This window comes from Microtus ochrogaster, unplaced genomic scaffold (assembly GCF_000317375.1).
Source record: "Microtus ochrogaster isolate Prairie Vole_2 unplaced genomic scaffold, MicOch1.0 UNK22, whole genome shotgun sequence".
NCBI lineage: Eukaryota > Metazoa > Chordata > Mammalia > Rodentia > Cricetidae > Microtus > Microtus ochrogaster.
Genome location: NW_004949120.1, coordinates 945,363 through 963,233, shown reverse-complemented (window position 1 = coordinate 963,233; position 17,871 = coordinate 945,363).

Sequence of the window (17,871 nt, the reverse complement as noted above, 5' to 3'; positions counted from 1 at the left end):
CTATTTTGAGAATTTTTAATGAATCCAATAAATATAGGTGAAAAGGGGAAAAAGAAAATAGATGATAGAGTCTTACCTCTGAAATAATAAGAGAAAATTGAGGACAAATGTCATGTACCTGGAAATACATTATAAACCATGGAAGAATTATTAGATTTGACATAGAAAGTTAATCTTTGTAGCTCTTTGGAACGGCACACTGGGAAACACCAGGATATAAGCTAATGAGTTTTCTTGCAGAGGAAATGAGGAACAATGTCACATTGGGTTATATATGCTCAAAAATAAAAGCAATTGATTCCAGTGAGAGTTTGAAAATGATTGGTCACTTCTTATTTTACTCCACTGTAGTTTATTAATACAAGTTTTAATTAACTCCATTGACAGTAGTATTTGTCTCTTGCAGCAGCTGGCTAAAAATCTAGGGCAAATTCTAGCAATAATTGTGCTGAATCTCTTCAGGGAAAAAGTGAGAGCTACAATACTTATTAAACTTTCCTGAGGTTTGTGTTAGAATTTTTTTCTCAAACTGGGCATTTTCACCTTTTATGCCCAAATAAAAACAGGTACACCTTAATTATTATAGCTAGAGGAAAATTTTTACTTTTCACAAAATTTTTTACTTAAGTGATAAATCATTTTTTTTTAAAATTAAAATTCTTACAGACTCCTTTGTCTAAACTTACTTTGTAGTTTGATACTGGAAGATGCATATAATTTCTCTTCTTAAATTCACAAACCCTGATATTTCCTTCCCATGTAGTGAGGTAGTTTATGCATTTCCATTTTCATATCATAAGCTCTAAGAAAATAATCTGTCACAGCCACATTTAAGAAAGGACTTGGTGTTGCAAGGGGGGCTGCTTGTTGGTTCCTGGCTCCTCAGCCCTGAAATAATCACACAGAAACTGTATTAATTAAATCACTGTTTGGCCCATTAGCTCTAACTTCTTATTGGCTAACTCTTACATCTTTATTTAATCCATTTCTAGTAATTTGTGTATTGCCACATGGTGTGGCTTACTGGCTAAAGTTCTAGCATCTATTTCTGGAAGCTACATGGCTTTTCCCTAACGCCACCCTTTTTTCTCCCAGCATTCAGTTCCATCTTCCCTGCCTACCTAAGTTCTGTCCTGCTATAGGTCCAAAGCAGTTTCTTTATTCATTAATGGTAATCACAGCCTACTGCAGGAAATCGCACATCACCTTCCCTTTTCTGTTAAAATAAAAAAGGAATGTTTAACTTTAACACAGTAAAATAAGATATAACACAACAGTTATGAAGAATTATAGTTACAATATTTATATCTACTTTATCTTTTATTATAACTAAGGAAAACTATAACTATAAATTCTTCAACTCCATCAAAGACTCAAGAGGATATAATATTACCTAAATAAACACTATGTTCATTGTAAGCAACTTCCAAAACTCTAGAATTGACAGAGACATCTCACTGCCTGGACAGTCACCCAAAATTCTTCTGTACTGTTGGGGCATCCATCTTCAGCCTACCCATAGTATTAAGTAGACTTTTGCAGGAAGCAGGAAATTTCAAAGACAATTCCACCTATATTGGCAGTTTGTCAGTCACTTTCTTCTGTATTTTGCAGAATGTCTCACAGACTCTTTCATGAAGGAGGAACCCAGAAGGATTATCTATCTTTTAGGCAAGTTCAGCAGTCATTTCTCTATGGTTCTGCATGTCCAATTCATTAAACAGTTCAGGCAAAAAAAGTTTCTTGCCCAAATAGCTAAACAACTCCATAAAGAGGCTCTTTGATGTCCATATTTCTCTTGAAGTATTTGGTGCTGCCAGGAGCAGCTGTGTTTCATTGTCATAAAAAGTCCTAAGTTCTTAAAACATTTAAATGTCATATTCTGAGTGTCTCTGAAAGATTTGAAGAATACATAAATGAAATAAATCTCTATATATCTAAAAAACCTAACCTATATGACTACAAGCTTGACTATTATAAATGACTATCTATTAACCTATATTTCTTAATTATACATTACATTTTTAAATGAACTATACTATCACAATACCTTAATCAAGCACAGAAATATACATATAACAAAATTTACCTTAAATTTGCATCATTAAACCAAGATCCATACCAATGAAAAGTATCCATCTGTGTAGCATATCCCCCTTTAAATATAAACAAACATTTATACAAAATATTTGGAAATACGGGTATAGCTCTTCTCCAAACTGCTTCCTGCTTTTTTATTGGGTGAAGTAATTTTTTGTTTTTTGTTTTTTTTTTTTTTACATTTTTTTTTAATTTATTTATTTATTGAGGATTTCTGCCTCCTCCCCCGATCAAGTCCCTCTCCCTCATCAGCTTGAAGAGCCATCAGGGCTCCCTGACCTGTGGGAAGTCCAAGGACCGCCCACCTCCATCCAGGTTTAGTAAGTTGAGCATCCAAACGGCCCAGGCCCCCCCAAAGCCAGCACATGCAGTAGGATCAAAAACCACTTGCCCTTGTTCTTGAGATCTCTGTAGTCCTCATTGTCCGCTATGTTCAGCAAGTCCGGTTTTATCCCATGCTTTAGTCTAGAAACAATCTATAGGTACTTATCCTCTGTGGAAACAAAAGAAGAACCTTTTTTTCCAAAGTAACATATCCTTAGACCCAAATTCTGAAGTCAAGATACCTTTTTAATATACATGCTGGTTTAGCTTAGCAGCCCATACAAATAAGTGTCTCCCTGTACGTAGCTCCTTTACAATCAAAAACTTAAAAGAAAACACAATAATATACATAATCCAGACTCTCTGTGAATTTTCCATCTTTAGGTGGCTTATTTTTTTACTCTATTACTTTTTAATATTTATTTTATTTCTTTACTCCTTTAATCTATGACTGTCTGTATTCTGTTTCTTTAAATATTTTATCTTTTTAACCATTTACTTCCTTTTATAACTGTCCATATTCTTTTTCTTCTCTCTCCCAAGCCTACATACATTTATCCAACACTGTGATCCTTCTAGAGGTCCTTTATGTCTGAATCTGTCCTATTGTGTATCTGTAATTCTTTACTGTCGAGGAGCACTTTGTAAATGCTAAGTAGTTCTTAAAAACTTAACCTGCACCATTGCTAGGGGAAATATGACAATGCTTGCTTGCCCTACCCAGCCCAGTATGGAGCTGCTCACTGCCTTGAAGAGTCATGCACAATGCCCCATCCCTAGGCACACAGCCAGTCCATGTTGCTACCAAACAAGTCATAGCACATTTCTCACAAACTCCATTCAAATGCTACAGCTCCTAGAAGATAAAGATTGTGCTGGCAGCATGGTACAGAAAGCAGGCATTTCAAAATGGCACATCTTTTTCTTGCCTCAGCTGAATTGGGAAAACCTCTCTGCCTCATGCCACTGGCAAACAGCAAAAAGTTGTGTTAAACTCTGTATTTTGGTGTCTAGAATTCCTTTTCAAGCTCTCTCTGGTTTATAAATGGATTTAGTCCACCATGTTGGTGTCAATTTGTTGTAGGAGGCAGCCACTTCTCAGAGAAACTTTGGGTAACTGTCCAGGCAGCAAGACATCTCTGTCCATTCTACAGTTTTGAAAGTTGCTTACAATGAACTTATTGTTTACATAGGTAATATTATATCCTTCTGGAGTCTTTGATGGAATTGAAGAATTTATAGCTATAGTTATAGTTTTCTTTAGTTTTGATAAAAGATAAAGTAGATATAAATATTGTAGCTATAAATTCTTGCTTGATAACTGTTTTGTTAAATGGAATTTTACTATGTTAAAATAAAACCTTCCCTTTTTGTTAAAATAGAAAAAGGGAGGTGATGTGGGATTTCCCTCTGTATGCTCTGATTGCCATTAATGAATAAAGAAACTGCTTTGGACCTATAGCAGGGCAAAACTTAGTCAGGGAAGACAGAACTGAATGCTGGGAGAAAGGAAGGGTGGAGTTAAAGGGAAACCATGAAGCTGCCACCAGCGATAGACATGCTGAAACCTTGCTGGTAGGCCATGAGCCTCGTGGTAAAATATAAAATAATGTAGATGGATTAATTCAAGATGTAAGAGCTAACTAGCAATACACTTAAGTAATTGGCCAAGCAGAGATTTAGTTAAAACATTTTTTGTGTGGTTATTTTGGGAGTCTGAGCAGCCAAGGAACAAGTGGCTCTCTTTTACTACAACTTGGTTGGGGATTTAAGACAGCATTTTATTCTCTATCCCAGACTTGTCTCAGAATTCTGATCCTCCTACCTCAGCCTTCTGAGTGCTGGAATTACATCATTGCACCTTGCTATATATTTGTTTTCTGTTTAATTAGAGTAAGCTTCACAACTTTGCAACAAAGAGACATATTTTTTATAATCAACATTAAATTTTTAAGATGAAGGTAAAATTAAGCAAAAGAATTTCTGCTTATAGTGCTCTTTAAAATCTTTCTGAAGCATGTTCTTATTTAATTTTAGCTCAAACTAATTATTAAAATGAGTCAGATGCTGTTTCTATCTCCAAATTACTTAATCATAAGTTATAGCATAAACACAATACATAAAATTCAGAAACTGGTTTGCCTGTCAATATTACCTTGTCTTATTCATAGTCCCTTGTATTAATAAAATAATTGTGGCAGTAATAGTCTTAATAAGCTTCAAACAATGGCTTTGGCCAATTTTAACTCAGCAAATATTTCTGGTAAATCTTAATCACTTACTTAAGTAATGAAAGAAAAATTAATCTATTAATAAAATTGTCTCCTTTACCCAGGAACATGCTATGTAGTATAAAAAGTGTGTCTGTTTACAAAGAACCAATGTTTTATACAACACTGAACATAAGAACATGAATGCTGAGAGCTCTGATGACTGTGCACTGCTTTAAGAATCAGAAGTCCGAAAGGGAGGCTTGTTAGTACTCAGGATTTAAAAAATGCACACATCTCAGGAAGTCCCTGAAACTTACAGGACAGGTGTGCAATGTATATCCTCTCTAATATTATATAAGCAGTACAAATACCTTTGTTGTTGAGCTGCCTGCAGATACCCCCAGGGTTCCAAATATATTGAGTAATTACCCAAGCTGAGGTTGGATTTCTATGATACACCCGACCTTTAGTTCTTTGTATTTTGTACCATCCTTTTTCTTTTGAACCACCAAAAAGATCCCAAATCATGACAGAGAGACATATTATTAGTTTTGAATGGTCAGCTTTAGCTTAGCTCTTATTTTTACTATTTTTCTTTACCTATAGGTTGCCTTAGTGCTGTTTTCCCTTCTTCCTTTCTTTCTTTCTTCCTTTTCTTTCTTTCCTTCTTTCTTTCTTTCTTTCTTTCTTTCTTTCTTTCTTTCTTTCTTTCTTTCATTTTTCTTTCTACCTTACATTCACTGCTTCTTGTGTCTGGCTGGCTAGCTGACAGCTGCCTGGCTTCTTGCCCTGGGAATATTCCTCTTTTGTTCTCCCTTGTTTTCTCCTCTTTATTCTCCCTCTTTCTCTTTTTGATTCTACAGTTCTCCTCCTATTTATTTTCTTGGCTGAACAGCCCCACTTGTCTTTCTCCTACCTAGCTATTGGTCATTCACTTCTTCATTAGACCAATCAGATACCTTAGGCAGGCAAGGTAAAACAGCAACACATCTTTTCATAATTAAACAAATGCAATATAAATATGTGTAACACATTCTTACATTGTTTAACAAATGGACCATAAACAAATGCAACACACCATTACAAAGTTAAAGTAATATTCCACATTCCCCCCTTTTGTCTCAACAGAAAGAAAGGTTTTAACTTTAACACGGTAAGACTATATATAATAAAAACAGTTATCAAGAATCATATTTGCAATATTCAGTCAGTTTTTATCAGGTAAATTCAGAAATAAAACCCTATTATTAATCCTATATTGATGAGTCCAAAGGTTTTTATCTACTTTACCTTCTATTATAACTAAAGAAAATTATAACTATCTGTCTTCAGTTCCATCAAAGACCCTAGAAGGGTATAATATTGCCTGAGTAAACAGAAAGTGAACTGCAAACCATTTCCATAACTATAGAAATGACAAACATCAAGCCGGGCGGTGGTGGCGCACGCCTTTAATCCCAGCACTCGGGAGGCAGAGGCAGGCGGATCTCTGTGAGTTCGAGACCAGCCTGGTCTACAAGAGCTAGTTCCAGGACAGGCTCCAAAGCAACAGAGAAATCCTGTCTCGAAAAACAAAAAACAAAAAACAAAAAGAAATGACAAACATCTGGCTGCCTGGAGAGTCACCCAGGGTTCCTCCACCATGTTGGGGTAACCATTTACAAGCTACAGTCCAGAATGTCTGACAGACTTTTCTATGAAGCAGAAATTTTGAAGGACTGCCCTACCTTATCTTGGCAAAGTTTGATAGTCTCTCCTTTATGCAATCCTTGTCCAGTTTGTACAGAATACTCTCAGCAGTCAAGATCAGTTTCTTGCCAGAATGTCTATCTTTGCCATAATGAAAGCAAACTCCTATGGAGGTCCTTCAAAACCCATCATCCTTTTATGAAGTAGATTTTTGTTGCCAAGAGCAGATATGTCTCACTGTCATACGCCTCAGGTTATTAAACATCTTTTGTACCTCTTTGCAGCATTTGAAGAGCAGGACTCTATCTAGAACACACCTGCTTAACCTTGCAAACATACCTAACATACAAGTTTGATATTATAGATGACTAACTACTAACTTGCATTTTCTTACTCATACATTACAGTTTTAAATAAACTGCATAACTTCAATACCCTAGTCAATAATAGATATATACATACAGGATAATAAAAGTAACTTTAAATTTGTATTAACATATAAAAATCTGTATCAACATATCAAAATTGGTAAAGTATTAGAGGTGAATAGTTGTCTTTTTATCCTATATTGCTATAGCAACATAAATGATGGCAAACATCCATATCACTGAATGACCAAAACCCACCTGTCCCTTTATTCTTTTGGGGAATATGGGTGTTGTGTTCTCTAGAACACTTCCTGTTGTCTTGGAATAAAGGCTTCTTTGGAGAACCTCAGAAAATTGAGATAATTGTCCAGTCCTGAGTAAACCAGAGATAACATTTGTTGTCCAGTCTCTGTGCAATGGGAAAGCACAAGCCTCCTCTCCAGTCCTAATCAGAATAGTTTGCAAGGCTGGACCATCTCACGTAGCAGCCATGAAGCTGTTCTCAATGCAGAATTCTCAGAAAACTGCATCAGAGGCATTCTGAGAGCCTGAGTACTGGAGTCATCTGCTTTCCTTGGAGTCTCGTCCCTTGTATTGTCATGTAGGTTTTCTAGCTTTATGTATTTATTTCTGTAGCATGGATTTTCAATGAATCTTTCCTACTCCAACCTGATCTCTATCTTAAACAAGACCACAGCTTTTTGTTTCCTGTAGAAGCAAAAGAAAAACATTCCCTAATGCAATACATTTTCTGACTTCCATTTTAAAGTTAAGGCATTCCTAAAGTATCTAGGTTGGTTTAATTCAGTAGTCCCTCTTACAATCCCATGACTCTCAGCAGCTGCCATTTACTCATCATCATTCAAAAAAATTCAACATCAACACAATATATAGGTGATGGGGAAACTATTAACCAATCACATCTAATTAGGGTGTGGCTACCTGGGGCCCAAGTAGAAATACTGGGAGATCCAGGAGCACCACTCTCTTTTTGCTCATGGGACCTATTGGATTTCGGACCTCCCACTCTTGTAGCGTGAGTTCCCTCTTTTTGATTATTAAAATATAACTGTTGTTCTTGAGCTTGTCTGGTTATTTATCATGCCAACCTAATTCGTCAGCATACAGGATCAAAATCCCATGTTTATTTCCCATCTCTACATGGCTTATTCTTTTTATTAGTTATACACCATTTACTTTTTTCTATGATTGTCTATACCCATTTTCTTTTCTTTCTTAGGCCTATGCACATTTTAAACACAATATAATCTGTCTAGAGAATTTTTCTATCTGAACCTGTTTTATTGCATATCTCTAGCCTTTTTGTTTGTATGAGCAAAACCTTAAACTGTTAAGCTATCACTGAGTCCCCCACTGTTGCTTTGTGACTAATTCTGCTCCCTCATTAAGTCTAGGAGAGACAAGCCTTAAGCTCAAGAAGCTGCCAGAAGTTCATTCAATAGAGAAATACATTAAGCCACCTTAGATCTAGAATGCCAGTGCCCACACTGCTGCTGATATTTTTTACTTAGCTTGCCATTTCTGCTTAATGTGTAGGTTGATCAAGGGTTTGTGGTATAACAGAGCCTCTTAAAGGAAACATATCCATTTTTGTTTGTTTGGTTTTTGTTTCTTAGATTTCTCAGGTTCTATGTGGAAATTGGGGCCTCACCTGGGAACATGAATATGTACCAGGTTTTTTTTTTTTTCTTTAGGCTACCAACCATCTCTCAAATCATGATATGGAGACTTATTTTTTGAGAGTTTTTATCTGTCCCAACATCCAGATCCCAAATAAATGACTTCTTCTTAGTTAACAAAAGCGTGTCTGATAGCTTAGGCTTGTTTCTAACTAGCTCATAACTTAAAACCCATCACATTTTTTGTTCTTTATTTTGATTTTATTTTTTCATGTAAACCCCAATTTCCCATTCCTCCTCTCCTCCCACTTCCCTACTTTTCAGCCAGCCTACCCTAAATCTGCTCCCCAGAAGGGTAAGGTCTCCCCTGGGAAGTCAACTAAGAATATACCATCACTTCACTGAGGCAAGATCAAGCCCATCCCCTAGGCTGAGCAAGGTATCTCTCCATAGAGAGTGGGCTCCACAAAGTCAATTCATGTATTAGCATTAGATCTTGGTCTCACTGCCAGTGGCTCCATATACTGCCCACACCACACCATTGTCACCTGTATTCAAGGGGCCTAGTTTAGTCCTTATATTGCTACATGACTGGTGGTGTTTACCTCTTTTTCTACATGTCTGTTTGTTCTTTGCCTGATGGTGACTCCACCTTCTCCCCAGGATTCTCTCTGCCCGCAAAATCCTATGTAGCTATTGGATGTTTAGCTTTTTATTATACCAATCTGAGTGAAACTTATTCACACTGTACAAAAAGATTATTCCACAGCACTTATTAGTTCTGAATGTTCAGTCTTAGTTTAGCTCTTACTTTAATCTGTTTTTCTTTACCTAAATTTTGCCTTAGAGGTGTTTACCTTTCTTTCTTTCTTTCTTTCTTTCTTTCTTTCTTTCTTTCTTTCTTTCTTTCTTTCTTTTTTCTTTCTTTCTTTTGCTCTTTCTTTGTTCTTATTTTCACAATGTCTCATGATTGGTGGGGTGGTAGCAGCCTGGCTTCTTGTCCCAGGTATGTGCCTCTTTTCTCCTTTATTCTTTTTTCCTTCTCTCTCTTGTTCTTTCTGAGCCTACAATTCTCTTTCTGTTGATTTGTTCTACCCACTAGCCCCACCTATTTCCTCCTGCCTAGTTATTTACCATTCAGCTTTTTATTAGATCAATCCAGTGCCTTAGGCAGGCAAGGTGAAATAGCAATACATCTTTTCATAATTAAACAAATGCAGCATAAGCAAATATAACACATCCTTACATTGTTTTACAAATAGAGAATAAAAAATGTAACACACCTTTACACAATTAAAATAATTTTCTGCTACTTAAACAAATGTAAAATACCTTTTCATATTCAAACAATATTCCTGTAAGTAACACCTCATCCAAACACCTGTAAGTAACCAAATAAATTGAACTTGGTGGTATCATTACTTTGGACGAGCATGGGTTCCCAATCTGGGTAAGACACATTTGTTCACATCTCACCACAAGCAATGTCATGCAAGCCCACGTGGAACATTTACTGTTCTATCTCTTTCTTAGAGATAATTAGTATTTAAATAGCTACTTATGAAATTGGAAAAAATTTCAAGGAGAACCCTCATAAGTTATCAAATTTAGAAGTTAAAGAATGTTTGATAGCATGTCCCCAGAAAACATAAAGATAATAATGTTTTAAGACTGAGTAAAGAGTATGTCCTTGAGGAGTAAAATGAGGAGTAGGTTTGGGGCTAGAAAGTGTGGAAGAGCAAGAACAGCTTACTGCAAAACATTCTCCATGGCAGGAGTTTAAACAATCTCCAGGTGATATCAATAAAGAAGTTTTCCTGGGCTTCACTCAGCAATTCGGACTCTTGGAGTAGGACATGGAATCTTGTCCTTTAACAATAACAGGTCCAGGTGATTTCATTGCTAATGTCCCAGCAATTCTGAAATGCATTATCTTAATGCCTGTAAATTCATCCACATGTAAATACATAAAGAGCACCCTCAAAGCGCCCTTTGTTGATTATTGCCTTATGATTATTGTCAAATACTAATTCAGGGTTCTATATCGGGGCTAGAGGTACAGACAGAGTGTCCTCAAGCAAGGAACTTGTAGGGTCCCTGGGAACAAGGGTAGACTATTTTTTTTTAACATAACACATTGATTTTGTGGCTGGAGATACAGAACAACCTCAAGAAAGAAACTTGTGGTGTCTTTGGGGATGATAATCTAGCTGGGTGACTATAGCAGTGCTGTAAACTTTGTACTCAACACATGTCTTCAACAAATGCTTAAAAGTACACATGTACACGCCTTTAATCCCAGCACTTGGGAGGCAGAGGCAGGCGGATCTCTGAGTTCGAGACCAGCCTGGTCTACAAGAGCTAGTTCCAGGACAGGCTCCAAAACCACAGAGAAACCCTGTCTCGAAAAACCAAAAAAAAAAAAAAAAAAAGTACACATGTATATCATGGCAGTCAAACTAACTTTGGGGAGACACTTCCTTAACAGTAGCTTTTAAATACCCCAAAGTTCACATTTTACAGACAGTGATGGACTAAAAAGCAGAAAAATTTTCAATATGTCTGTAATAGGAGTATTTGTAACTTCTACAATTTAAATTTTAAAATAATAAATACATTTCCAGTAACACCTTGTTTGCCAAATTTTGGGTGAAATGCAATCACAGTACTTTCTCTAGTACCATGTGATAATTTCTCATAATATAGTAAAATGATCTCAAAGATATATTGAGGTTTTTTAGCTGATTTATATGATATAACTCTCCTTATAGAATTAATGTTAATATCACTTTTAGTAAATAATGTGTTACAAAATTAGGAAGTTCAAAATCACTGAAGAGTATGAAGTTAGCTGACCTTAATAGAGAATAAAATACAAATTGTTTTAATGAAAGAGTTATTAGTCATTGACTCTAAGCTTTTCCAATATCAATATAGGACAAATGAGGAAACCAATATGTATCACACTATAAAAATGAATAGGCATTTAAGATGAAAAACTCTAAGAATAAAGGAAATCACAGAATTCTATAATCAGAAGTGCAGTATTTCACTGAAGATAGTTATAGGGAATCTAAGGAACTACCAGGAAATACTTACCACACTAAAAACTCTGATATTTATAATCTTTAGATTCAAAAGAGATATACAATACTTTAGACATTAGATAAATATTTTGAAACATTTTTTTTTTTACTTATGAGCATATGTGTGTGTTTGAAGGATCCAGGAACCGTTAAACACTAGAATAGGTCATCTGATCCCCTAATGCTAAAGTTACAGGTCACTGTAAGCTCATCTTTTAGAAGCTAAATTCTGGTTCTAAGCAAGAGCAGCAAGGGCTCTTGACTACTGAGTTGTCTTTCTAAGAATTTTCACCACTGAATAGTATTCTAATGTGTAAATGTGCCACATTTTCTTTATCCATTCTTCAGTTGAGGGGCATCTAGGTTGTTTGAAGGTTCTGGCTATTACAAATAATGCTGCTATGAACATAGTTGAGCTAATGTCCTTGTGGTATGATTGAGAATCCTTTAGGTATATACCCAAAAGTGGTATTACTGGGTCTTGAGGTAGGTTGCTTCCCAATTTTTTAAGAAATCACCATACTGATTTCTTAAGCAGCTGTACAAGCTTACACTCCCACCAGAAATAGAGAAGTGTTCCCTTTACCCCCATCCTCTTCAGCATAAGCTGTCATCAGTGATCTTGGCTATTCTGACAAGTGTAGAATGGACTCTCAGAGTTGTTTTGATTTGCATTTCTCTGTTTCCTAAGGATGGTGAAAAAAGTGTCTTTTAGGTATTTTAAATTCTTCTGTTGAGAGTTCTCCATTTAGGTCTGTACTCAATTTTTTATTGGATTATTTGTTCTTTTGATGACCAATTTCTTGAATTCTTCCTATATTTTGTAGAACAGCCCTCTGTCTGATCTGAAGATCTTTTCACATTCTGTAGGCTGCAGTTTTGTCTTGTTGACTATGTCCTTTGCTTTACAGAAGCATCTCAGTTTCAGGAGGTCCCATTTATTAATTGTTTCTCTTAGTGTCTGTGCTACTGGAGTTATATTTAGGAAGTGGTCTCTTGTGCCAATGTGTTTAAGTGTACTTTCCACTTTCTCTTCTATGAGGTTCAATGTGGGTGGTTTTATGTTGAAGTCTTTGATCCATTTGAACTTGACTTTTCTGCATGGCAATAAATATGGGTCTATTTCATTCTCCTACATGTTGATATGTAGTTATGCCAGCACCATTTGTTAAATATGCTTTCTTTTTTCCATTTTATATTTTTTGCTTCTTTGTCAAATAATCAGGTATTTGTAGGTATGCATGTAGTAGGAGGTTGCTTGTTTGTTCCCAGCTGCCCAGACTATAAAATAATCACTCAGAAACTATATTATTTGCACCACTGTTTGGCCAATAACTTAAGCATATTGCTAGCTAGCTCTTATGTCTTAAATTAACCCATTTCCATTATTTTATATTTTACTGCAAGGCTCATGGTCTACTGGCAAGGTTCTGGTGCATCTGTCTCTGGTGGCAGCTACATGGCTTCTCTTTGACTCTGCTTTCTTTCTCCCATAATTCAGTTTAGATTTCCCACCTAGCCACTTTCTGTTAAGCCACTGCTAAAACAGCTTTATTCCTTAATCAATAAAAGCAACACAAATAAAGAAGGACATCTCATACCATGTGTAGATTGGTATCTGGGTCTTCTATTCAATTCAATTTATTCTCCTATCTGTTTTTTGTTTGTTTAAGTCACCAAATACAGGCTGTGGAATTTTGTTGTAGCAGCTGTAAAAGACTAATGCAGAAAAGTTGTTTAATATCTCTGTACCTTATTAAGTTTCCTTGCTTTGGGAGTGTTCATTAAGTGGCAAATATCAACTCAACTAATGTTACTCATATTATAATTATCAACATGCAATCTGTTCTTTTCTTCATATATTTATGATGAATAAGAGAAGCATTTTAATCAGTTATTTTTAAATGAAGCAAACCCTTAAAAACTATGTATTTATAATGTGTATTGAAGAATATACATGTGATTGTCATATTTAAGTCTATGAAAAACAAAGCTAAATGCAGATATCTGAAGAATATAAAAGTGAAATAAACCATCCAATACCTTAAAAATGAACATAACTGTTTTGAAAACTAGGGTTCAACAGATGTGGACAGGTATTTTAAAACACAACAGGCAGACAAAGAGGTGGGTGACCAGCCACCCGAAAGGACACCCTACTCTCTAGGCCCTCCATACTGGAGCAAAACCCCAGCCCCCTCCCCCACCTGCCTTTGCTTCTCTAGCCAGCCAGCAAGTGAGCTTCGTGGAGGTAGGTTGCTCCAATACCCCCTTCCCATCCATCAGACCCTGCAAGCTACATGTCCCACTCCACCCCCAAACCCATCTATCCCCCCACAACCTCAGTGGAACACTGTTCCCAAATACACAGACAGCCACTATAAGAAATGCACAAAGAGACAAAAACGCTGCTGGCCTCAATTGAAGGAAGAGATAGGCAGGCACCAATGCAAGAATTTATTCAACAACCTAAAAATCAGCACGGTAACACCAGAACCCAGTGGTCATACAACAGGAAAACTGATTGTCATAACCCAGAAGAAGCAAAAGAAAACAATTTTAAATGTAACTGTATGAAGATGATAGAGATATTTAAAGAGGAAATGAAAAATTCCCTTAAAGAAATAGAGGAAAAAACAAACAAAACTTGGAAGGAATTAATAAATCTCTCAAAGAAAAACAAGAAAAAACAATCAAACAGGTGAAGTAAACAGCTCAAGACTTTAAGACCGAATAGGGCAATTAAAAAAACCAGAAACTGAGGGAATTCTGGATATGTAAAATCTGGATAAAGGAATGGGAACTACCGAGGTAAGCATGACCAACAGAGTAAAAGAGATGAAAAAGAGAATCTCAGGTCTTGACCAAACTATAAAAGAAATAGATTCATTGGTCAAAGAAAACATTAAATCCAAAAAATTCTTAACATAAAGCATCCAGGAAATCTGGGACACCATGAAAAGACCAAACCTAAGAATAATAGGGATAGAAAAAACAATAACTCCAACTCAAAAGCACAGAAAATATATTTAACAAAATCATAGAAGAAAACTTCCCCAACCTAAAGGAGGATATCCCTGTGAAAGTACAAGAAGCTTACAGAACACCAAATAGACTGGATTAAAAAAAAAAGTGTCCTTATCATATAATAATCAAAAATGCAAAACATTCAGAATGAAGACAGAACACTAAGAGCTGCAAAGCAAAAAGTCAAGTAACATATAAAGGTAGACCTATCAGAATTACACCCAACTTCTCAATGGAAACCATGAAAGCCAGAAGGTCCTAAATAGATGTGCTGCAGACACTAAGAGACCACTGATGCAAGCCTAGACTATTATGTACAGCAAAGATTTCAGTCATCATTAATGGAAAAAAAACAAGATATTCCATGACAAAACCAGATTTAAATAATACATATCCATAAATCCATTTCTACAGAAAGTACTAGAAGAAAAACTCCAACCCAAAGAAGCTAACTTCACCTACAAGAACACAGACAACAGATAAACTCATACCAGCAAAGCCCAAAGAAGGGAAACACACACTGGAAAATAACAGAAATTAACAATTACTGGTCATTATTATCTCTTAATATCAATGGACTCCATTCACCTATAAAAAGATAGAGGCTAAGAGAATGGATACAAAAGCAGAATCCACCCTACTGCTGTATACAGGAAATATACTCCAACCTCAAAGACAGACATTACCTCAGAGTAAAGTGTTGGTAAAAGATTTTCCAATCAAATGGATCTAAGAAACAAGTTGATGTAGTTATTATAATCTCTAACAAAATAGATTTCAAACTAAATTAATCAGAAGAGATGGAGGACACTTTATAAAGATAATAGGAGCAATCCATCAAGATAAAGTCTAAATACTGAACATCTATGCCCCAAATAGAAGAGCACCCACATATGTAAAAGAAACATTATTAAAATTTAAATCATACAACAAACCCAACACACTAATAGTAGAAGACTTCAACACCCCACTCTCCCCAATAAACAGATCTGTAAGACAGAAAATTAGAGAAATAAGAGAACTAACAGATGTCATGACTCAAATGGACTTAACAGACATCTATCTACAGACTATTCCACCCAAATACAAAAGAATATACCTTCTTCTCAGAACCTCATGTAACCTTCACTAAAATTGGCCACATACTTGGTAACAAAGAAAACCTCAACAGATACAACAGAACTAAGTGCAGAGAGCCTACAAAATTATGGAAATTGAAAAGAGCACTTTTGAACCATCCCTAGGTCAAGGAAGAAATAAAGAAAGAAAATAAGGACTTCCTAGAAATCAATGAAAATGAATGTACAATGTGCCCAAACCTATGGGACACTATGAAAGTATTCCTAAGAGGAAAGGTCATAGCCCTAAGAGAGTACATAAAGAAAGTTCACACAAGTGACTTAACAGGACACCTGAATGCTCTGGAACAAAAATAAGCAGGCTTACCCAGGAGGAGTAGAAGACAAAAATAATCAAATTAAAGGCTGAAATCAATAAAATAAATAAATAAAAACAATACAAAGACTAAATGAAACAAAGAGCTGGTTCTTTCAGAAAATCAACAAGATAGGCAAACCCATATTAAACTAATCAAAAGGCAGATGGAGAACATCCAAATTACTAAAATCAGAAATGAGAAGGGGGTCATAACAACGGACACTGAGGAAATCCAGAGAATTATTAAGACATACTACAAAAACCTGCACTTCACAAAATTAGAAAATGTAAAAGAAATGGACAATTTTCTGTTTAGTTACCATATAGCAAAATTAGATCAAAACCAGGTGAGCAATTTAAATAGACCTATAAACTGCAAGGAAATAGAAGCAGACATCAAAAGCCTCCTAACCATAAAAAGCCCAGGGTTGGATGGTTTCAGTGCAGAATTCTAACAGAACTTCAAATAAGAGCTAATACCTATACTCCTCAAAGTGTTCCACCTAATAGAAATAAAACAAACATTGTCGAATACTTTTTATGAGGCTACATTTACCCTGATACTGAAACCACACAAAGAATCAACCAAGAAAGAGAATTACAGAACAATCTCACTCACAGATAGAGATGCAAAAATACTCAACAAAATACTGGCAAACCAAATCCAAGAACACATCAAAAAATCATCCACCATGATCAAGTCAGCATCATCCCTGAGATACACGAATAATTAACATACAAAAATCTATCAATGTAATCCACCATATAAAAAACTGAAAGAAAAAACCATATGGCCGGGCGATGGTGGCACACGCCTTTAATCCCAGCACTCAGGAGGCAGAGGCAGGAGGATCTCTGTGAGTTCGAGACCAGCCTGGTCTACAGAGCTAGTTCCAGGACAGGCTCCAAAGCCACAGAGAAACCCTGTCTCGAAAAACCAAAAAAAAAAAAAAAAAACCATATGATCATATCATTAGGTGCTGAAAAAGCATTCAATAAAATCTAACACCCCTTAATGATGAAGGTCTCAGAGAGATTGGGATACAAGGAACATATCTAAACATAAAAAAGTAATATACAGCAAGCTGACAGTCAGCATCAAATTAAATAGAGAGAAACTCAACCAATTCCACGAAAAATCAGGAACAAGACAAGGCTGTCCACTCTCTCCATATCTATTCAACATAGTTCTTGAAGTTCATACTACAGCAATAAGACAAAAAAAAAGGAGATCAGGGTGATTCAAATTGGAAAAGAAGAAGTCAAACTTTTGTTATTTTCAGATGATATAATAGTATACATAAGTGATCCTCAAATCCCTGCTAAAGAACTTATACAGCTGATAAATACCTTCAGTAATATGGCAGGATACAAGATCAACTCAAAAAATTAGTAGGCCTCCTATATCCAAATGAAAACAAGCTGAGAAAGAAATCAGAGAAAACATCACCATCACAATAGCCACAAATAACATAAAATATCTTGGGGTAACACTAACCAAAGAAGGAAAAGACCTGTTCAATCAGAACTTTAAATTTTTTAAGAAAGAAATTAAAGAAGATATCAGAAAATAAAAAGATTTCCTATGTTCTTGGATAGATAGTGTCAACATAATAAAAATGGCAAACCTACCAAAAGCAATCTAAAGAATCAATGCAATCCCCATCAAAATAACAGCCCAATTCTTCACAGATGTTGAAAGAACAATAATCAACTTTATATGGAAAAACAAAAAACCTAGGATAGCCTAAACAATTCTGTACAATAAAGGAACTTCTGGAAGCATCACCATCCCTATCATCTAGTTCCATTATAGAGCTACAATAATGAAAATAGCTTGGTATCGGCATAAAAACAGACAGGTTTCCATCCACTTGCATGCAAAATTCGCGAAGTCATTGTTTTTTACAGCTGAGTAGTACTCTAATATGTATATATTCCACACTTTCTTCATCCATTCTTCCATTGAAGGGCATCTAGGTTGTTT